This window comes from Rhopalosiphum padi, chromosome 2 (genome assembly GCF_020882245.1).
Source record: "Rhopalosiphum padi isolate XX-2018 chromosome 2, ASM2088224v1, whole genome shotgun sequence".
Classification (NCBI taxonomy): Eukaryota; Metazoa; Arthropoda; class Insecta; order Hemiptera; family Aphididae; genus Rhopalosiphum; species Rhopalosiphum padi.
The window spans coordinates 90,679,618-90,687,891 of record NC_083598.1 but is presented as its reverse complement, the minus strand read 5'-3'; the positions used below and the strand labels follow the sequence as shown (position 1 = coordinate 90,687,891).

At 31.3% G+C, this 8,274-nt stretch overlaps 1 long non-coding RNA gene across 1 annotated transcript; it reads left to right on the top strand.

Moving 5' to 3' along the window:
* The first annotated feature begins 4,948 nt into the window (after window positions 1-4,948).
* LOC132922669 (uncharacterized) lies at window positions 4,949-7,370 on the top strand. Its single transcript, XR_009661037.1, has 5 exons — window positions 4,949-5,037; window positions 5,276-5,415; window positions 5,925-6,025; window positions 6,264-6,403; window positions 6,913-7,370. It is a non-coding gene; the product is annotated as an uncharacterized LOC132922669 (long non-coding RNA).
* The last annotated feature ends 904 nt before the right edge of the window (window positions 7,371-8,274 follow it).

Genomic DNA, 8,274 nt, shown 5'->3' with positions numbered 1-8,274 from the left:
TGACTAAATAGCAGCTATTGTTAACATGGTTGGGTAAAATACTCAAAAATAGGTATCGTGAGACATGATACATATAGAACATATATTTAATGTATCTAGATATAAAATACATAAGATACATGATATACTTTTATATTTCCAATTGAATTGTTTTAACTTTGAAACATCTATGAACTAAACTGTCTTTACATAAATACATGTAAAGTCAATAAGTCATAAATATAAATAATAGTTAAAAGTAAAAAATAATAATAATAGTCAATAGTTTAATATACATTATAAAATGATAACTAATAAATAACTATAATATAAATTATAAATACACCAAAGTTAATAAATTACATGAAAATTTTATTTTAGTTTTTACTAGTATACATTTTATACTCATACCTAGGTAGCGAATTCATATTTTATGATAACAAAAATTTCAGTTTAGTGCTTATCTGTATGACTATAGAAGGTATATGGACATATACCTTAATTTAATTTTATGTTTTTCAAATTATCTTACAAGTTATAACATTGTGTGATAATTTTTTTCGTAATCGTTAATTTCAGCTCGTTTGCACCTAGACAATTTTTCGTAAAAATATTCAGTTCAGGTATCCGCCACGAAATTATGTACAATACAATATTAATTATAATACACAGACAAAAACAATTACTACAATTTATTGTTATATTTATTGTAAGTTTTGAGTGCCCTACAAAATATATAATTCAAATTTTTTGGTACTATTCAGAAAAAATGTTACAAGAATACAAGATACAAGATATAATTGTATTTTTTATACTGCCCAATCCTGATTATTAAACTAATAATAGTTATTACAATAAATAGAATAACGCAAATGTATTATTAACTTGTTTTCGTTTATCACTTAAATTCATAGTTGTATACGTAAATGTGACATTTCATAAAATTCCCAATACTGTTATAAAATGTACATACATGTTACATGTACATAATCAATTGATAAGTAAATAAGTTTTTAGTTTTCAAACATTTCAGTATACAGATCATTTATGCATAATTCAATGTCAATTTAATACAGTGGCGTGCCCTTGGGGGAGGGGGAGGTTAGGGGTTATATCCCCCCATTGACTTTTTTTTGCTGACTTTCGGAAAACAAATTATTAGATATTAGAGTTGTTACTTGTTAGTTGTTACAAAGTCATTGCTTTTGATTATTAGTAATAATAAGTTATTGCTTATAAATTATATTTATTATACGTAATATTATATACATTTTAGAAGTAGAACGTATTTTTTCTTTGTACAAATATATTTTAAGTATTAAGTAATAAAAGATTTAATTTTAACGAACATAATTTAGAAATATATTTAATTTTATTCATTCATTTTAGTTCGAAAAAGTAATACATTCATCAATTTTTTTTTTAAATTAATTTAATTATAATTAAGAATTTAAAGTTTTTTTATATGACAGGTATTTTTACAGTGCAATTTATTATGCATTTTTTATGTATTTTTTGGTATAATTAAAAAGTTGTGTGTTTTAATGCAATTAAATCCGGTCTTTTCTTATAACATATATCCCCCCCATCGAAAATTTCTGGGCACGCCATTGATTGAATAAGATTGAACAACAATATAATTTTCATACCTGAAGGTAAAACAATTTAATGCAATCCGTGTTTGGTATATATTGACCGTAAAAAAAAGTAGCGTAATAAATTCGAATATTGACCGTAAAAGTAAGGAGCGAAATTTGTTGGACCATGCCCAATAGTCTCCGCTCAGAATCGTTTTTCTTGTACAATGATAAATCATTCAATCATTGAATTCAAATTTAACACACCCATAACAGTGATTCACTCGAAACATGTACCTAATATACACGATGCGGTATGTATTACCAATGTAATCCACTTGTCAACCTTTTTCGTAAACATTTTCATTTATAAATCACTGTCAAGTTTAATGATTTTCTCTCTAATTAGTGATTCAGTAATTGGATTGAATATTTAATTTAGTTTAATATAGAATAATATACAATTTCAGAATTGATAAGTTCTATTAAGTATACAATATACTATATAGATAAATTATTTTTGTGACGTGATGTAATACCCCTCCATCATTATAAATGCCAAATGTTGACAATAAAAATGAATTTTTTACATAATAATAATAATTATTATTGTAGGAAAAAAATACAACAAAGAAATATAAAAACATTTTATTATCAATTAACAATAATGATGATAAATTTATTGCCCTCGGAGCACAGAAGAACATTATATGATATTCATCGTGGAGTCGACGTTACATGATCGGTTCATAATAACCAAAATATGGGGATTGCGAACTGTCATTATTTTGTAATCAAGGCCGGAAACCTGGATCCATATATTTTTTACCGTGATTTGGATATTTTTTCGGTTATAAAATATAGATGATAATTTATATAATTAGATATATACAATAAATTATAATAAACATAATTACCTAATGTTCTAATCCAAGCAGTGCTTAATTTGGAAATAAACTAGAAGGGGTACTCAGCGGATGTTGGACGAGCGTTCCACACAAAATTCAATGTTACATTACTGTGGGGGGAAGCCTCCCGTATCTCCTTCAGCCACCCATAATTCCAAAAAATCATTAAATTTATTATATACAAATATTTTAAAATAAAGAAACAATTATTTATTTATTACATCATCCAATGACATTACAATTTATAAAGATATATAACATGTTATTAACTCGTCAGTCGTTAATACACCTATACAAAAAATTATCATGTATTATTACATATACACCCATCACCCATGTAGATACATGAATACAGTATACTGTGCGACACAAACGTCGTCGAGAAACACTTATATGATATACAGCACAACCAGTGGTTGAAGATATAGGACGTAAAGGTTAAGCTAGGTACCGAGAACAACAAAACAATATAAATACGATAAAATGCAATTTATTGAATAAAAAAAACAGTATTGTACATCGACAAATGGTCTTCGAATCAAACGTATATTATATACGTGTAAATGTAAGCAAAAAAAAAATAGAATAAATATCTCGTACGTCGATCGGCGTCCGCAATCCTATATGTGCGAAAATAAAAAGAACGAAGAAAAACGTGCGGAGGACTATCGTCAGCGGTCGTACTCGTTAACGCGATCGCGACCGCAAAACGACGAAAAAATCGTATACTTATACGCAGTACGCACGGCTTTCAAAAGACACAAATTACGCGAATACGAAAAAAACGGGTTGGAAAAGTCTTAAAATAACGTGAAACGTGGAAAATGTTCGAAAAATCACGTTAGTAATAATAATAATCAATATAATCGACCGCACATAGACAAAAGAGTAATAATTTATTACTGTATGACATAGATGACATAGACCTTTTTTCTATCCGGCCGCTGCGATCATGGCTATTGTGAACGTGACTATTTTAAAATTGATATAGGTAAAACAAACATTATTTTGGAAGGGTGGAATTATAAACTTTCAACAATAGTGCGAATTAATTATCCACAAATGTGGCTTTAAATCGAAGTTTAACAGACGAGTAACACAAGTACATACATTAATAAAAATTTTAAATTATAGAGCAGCCAGCTGAAGGTATTCGTAATGATTACAAGTTAAAATAGTTAAATAAAAGTTTTTCAAATAATGATATTTTACATTTTTTAATTTCGTGACCTATCTTACTGGAATAAAAAATATTAGTTAGGTTTTTTTTATGTGTGTTATTTAATTTTGAATTTTAATATATATATATATATAATAGATTTTGTATTGGCAATAGTTATAATTGATATAATAACATAAACGTATATAATACGTTAGTAAACTTATTAATTTGCATTGTACATAATAAATAATTGTTTATTATTTTAACTTTTAATTTTTCCGTCTGATGTGGGGGGGGGGAAGCTCGGGGAAGGTTCTAGATTTTTCTTTTCTTTTTTTTATTATCATTCTTGTTATTCTTATTCCTAAACTTATTATTATTATTAATATTACTATTTTTATTATAATTAAAATTATCTTATTCTTAAAATAACATTTATTTAAATTGTGCATTCATCGGCGATTGCACTATTAGGGTTTCGACGGTTTTTTGTTATCTAACATGTTATCCGGCCCTGTGTTATCGCTAATGAACCAGATATAAAAGGCCAGACGAAACCACCAGCATTCACTGGCTGCCCTTCGTCGTAGCAAGACCCACCCGGGCAGACTTGCGCGATTAGGGAAGGCATCTGGAATTTATATTAATTGTCAAAGACTTTTTGATTTTTACCATATTATGTTAGGTTGCACATTATATTGCTTGTACTCCGTACTCGTATTATTAAATAGTGATTTTATTCATATCTATTCGGAGCTCTATAACATTTTTTTTAGCTCGAACTCAGATCGTCACGTCCGTGGTAAATATTTGTGTATTTTATTTTTATTTTTTATATTCCCGTATCACGCGGTAAACAGTCTTTTGTAGGAATACATTATTCGTGAGTGTTCATGTAAGTTTCCCAAACAGAACGTATATTCGTAAAAACTCCGTTTCCCCGTGCGTTATCGACATTGTCGACACGCGCAGAGCTACGGCAAGTTACGTTCCGCAGAAATGACGCTTCGCGCGTACGTCGGATCTAGTGAGCAGATGGCACAGTTCCAGTGACTCGTCAGAGTTCCGCGTTACGGGTGTATCGCTCTCGTTTGAGCTGCCCGTCTCGTGTGCCACTGTAATGATCTGACAACGCGTGCGATTCGATTCTGATCCGATTATTCGGTGGCTGCGACGTCGTTGAATGACATACGACTCTGTTCGATACACTGTACACATTACGAAAACGTTAATTTTTCTTTGGTGTTTGTAAAATAATTTTAACCTTTAATAATTATCCATTATAAACATTTTTTTTTTTTTTTTTTTAGATATCCCACAAAAGCTGAGCAATCAACTCAACCGTGGCCAATCGCTGTTACAAAGTGAATTGTACCGGACCGGTCCTGTGTTGTTATCGCTAATGAACTAGGTATAAAAGGCCCTGTGAAACGACCAGCATTGACATTCACTGTCTTTCCTCCGTCGTAGCAAGACCCACCCGGGCAGACTTGCGCGATTAAGGAAGGCATCTGATGTCTATGTTTTTTGTCAGAGTTTTTTTGATTTTTAGCATATTTTGATGTTGCCTGCACATTATATCGCTTTTACTCAAATTATTAAATAGTCATTTTATTTATAACTAATTCGTAGCTCTAACATTTCCATAGCTCAAGCTCTGGTATGCAGCACAAACAAAATTCGACCTTGGCTTTGTTCCGTGGCTTATATAAGTCTGGCACAGTTCGGGCGCAAGTCTGCCGGTGCTTGGTGAGTTGCGGTTGCGGCAACACTGACCGTCACGTCCGTGGTAAATATTTGTGTATTTTATTTTTATTTTTTATATTCCCGTATCACGCGGTAAACAGTCTTTTGTAGGAATACATTATTCGTGAGTGTTCATGTAAGTTTCCCAAACAGAACGTATATTCGTAAAAACTCCGTTTCCCCGTGCGTTATCGACATTGTCGACACGCGCAGAGCTACGGCAAGTTACGTTCCGCAGAAATGACGCTTCGCGCGTACGTCGGATCTAGTGAGCAGATGGCACAGTTCCAGTGACTCGTCAGAGTTCCGCGTTACGGGTGTATCGCTCTCGTTTGAGCTGCCTGTCTCGTGTGCCACTGTAATGATCTGACAACGCGTGCGATTCGATTCTGATCCGATTATTCGGTGGCTGCGACGTCGTTGAATGACATACGACTCTGTTCGATACACTGTACACATTACGAAAACGTTAATTTTTCTTTGGTGTTTGTAAAATAATTTTAACCTTTAATAATTATCCATTATAAACATTTTTTTTTTTTTTTTTTTTAGATATCCCACAAAAGCTGAGCAATCAACTCAACCGTGGCCAATCGCTGTTACAAAGTGAATTGTACCGGACCGGTCCTGTGTTGTTATCGCTAATGAACTAGGTATAAAAGGCCCTGTGAAACGACCAGCATTGACATTCACTGTCTTTCCTCCGTCGTAGCAAGACCCACCCGGGCAGACTTGCGCGATTAAGGAAGGCATCTGATGTCTATGTTTTTTGTCAGAGTTTTTTTGATTTTTAGCATATTTTGATGTTGCCTGCACATTATATCGCTTTTACTCAAATTATTAAATAGTCATTTTATTTATAACTAATTCGTAGCTCTAACATTTCCATAGCTCAAGCTCTGGTATGCAGCACAAACAAAATTCGACCTTGGCTTTGTTCCGTGGCTTATATAAGTCTGGCACAGTTCGGGCGCAAGTCTGCCGGTGCTTGGTGAGTTGCGGTTGCGGCAACACTGACCGTCACGTCCGTGGTAAATATTTGAGTATTTTATTTTTATTTTTTATATTCCCGTATCACGCGGTAAACAGTCTTTTGTAGGAATACATTATTCGTGAGTGTTCATGTAAGTTTCCCAAACAGAACGTATATTCGTAAAAACTCCGTTTCCCCGTGCGTTATCGACATTGTCGACACGCGCAGAGCTACGGCAAGTTACGTTCCGCAGAAATGACGCTTCGCGCGTACGTCGGATCTAGTGAGCAGATGGCACAGTTCCAGTGACTCGTCAGAGTTCCGCGTTACGGGTGTATCGCTCTCGTTTGAGCTGCCTGTCTCGTGTGCCACTGTAATGATCTGACAACGCGTGCGATTCGATTCTGATCCGATTATTCGGTGGCTGCGACGTCGTTGAATGACATACGACTCTGTTCGATACACTGTACACATTACGAAAACGTTAATTTTTCTTTGGTGTTTGTAAAATAATTTTAACCTTTAATAATTATCCATTATAAACATTTTTTTTTTTTTTTTTTTTAGATATCCCACAAAAGCTGAGCAATCAACTCAACCGTGGCCAATCGCTGTTACAAAGTGAATCGTAAAATTTGTTGAAAAAACACTCATAGATTTGACATCATCTTCTATTTGTATAATAAAACGTGAAAAATAAGTTATGTTCACAATAGTCAGGCCCAGCATTGCACCAGTCACATGGTCGCCGCGGCCTGACGATTTGATTATATTAATTATTATTATTAATCAATTTTTTTTTATAGCTATGTATTTTTTGCATCAGAAAAACCGATGTTTTATAAACTCACTATGGCAAATGTTGCGTTTCCAGCGTTGCGTTTCAAATAATAGAAGGGGAACGCTAAAAAAATGGGACGGCGATGAACACCGTCCTTGGGGGTTTACCTCTAATTCATGTACTTAGTCCAAGATCACTATTTCATAATATTTTTATTATAATAACTCCTTAGGAATTTATACTAAATTACTACATCTCTAAAAAATTTAGTGAAGCCTTTGGAATCAACAAACAAGATATAATATATCGCTCCAAAAATTTGTAATTTATAATTTAATATAAAAACATAATATGTTATATTTATAATTTATGCTTATCTATAAATTATAAATGTACTAAGTGTTCAAGTGGTATATCAAAATGGTGAAATGTCTGATAGATAAGAATTTAAGAATAATTAAAGTAAGTTATTTACGTTATTAAAATAGAATATGCTCCAAATTTTAAAAAATAATTTTAAATCTAAAATATTATACATAATATGCACTTGTTATGTTTATTACAATCATAATCATAGGTCATATGCAATAAATGTTTGTTATACGTATTATAATATCATTCATTAATCATTTTATTATATATTTAACTAAATTTCTCAAATATTCTTGGTAAGTTTTGAATAAGAAAAAATTTAGAATATTTTGATTATAATATTTTAAATAATAACTAACGAATAATTAAAAATAATTTTTGAAAACAATACTATTTATGCTTATTTTAAATATTTTAAACATTATATAGTTATAGTTTTTATATAACACTTTTAAATATAGATATAATTAAAAATAAGGTTTTAGTTAACGCCCATCCAGAAAATATAGCCCCACCACCAGGTTTAACACATCTACTATTTACTTATTTCTTTTGTATTTTCAATGCAAAATTATTTAGGTAAATTCTAGACAGATTATTTGACATTTATAAGATAAAAATAAAATATGTATTATTATTAAGTAAACTTTATTTTATAGTATACATAATTAATTCATTTAGTATGTTAGTAGGTATGTAGATTAAAAAGATATAATCATGCAAGTTGCCAAAATTCTAATATATGTTTTAGCATTTTGGTAAACAGATGGCGGCGT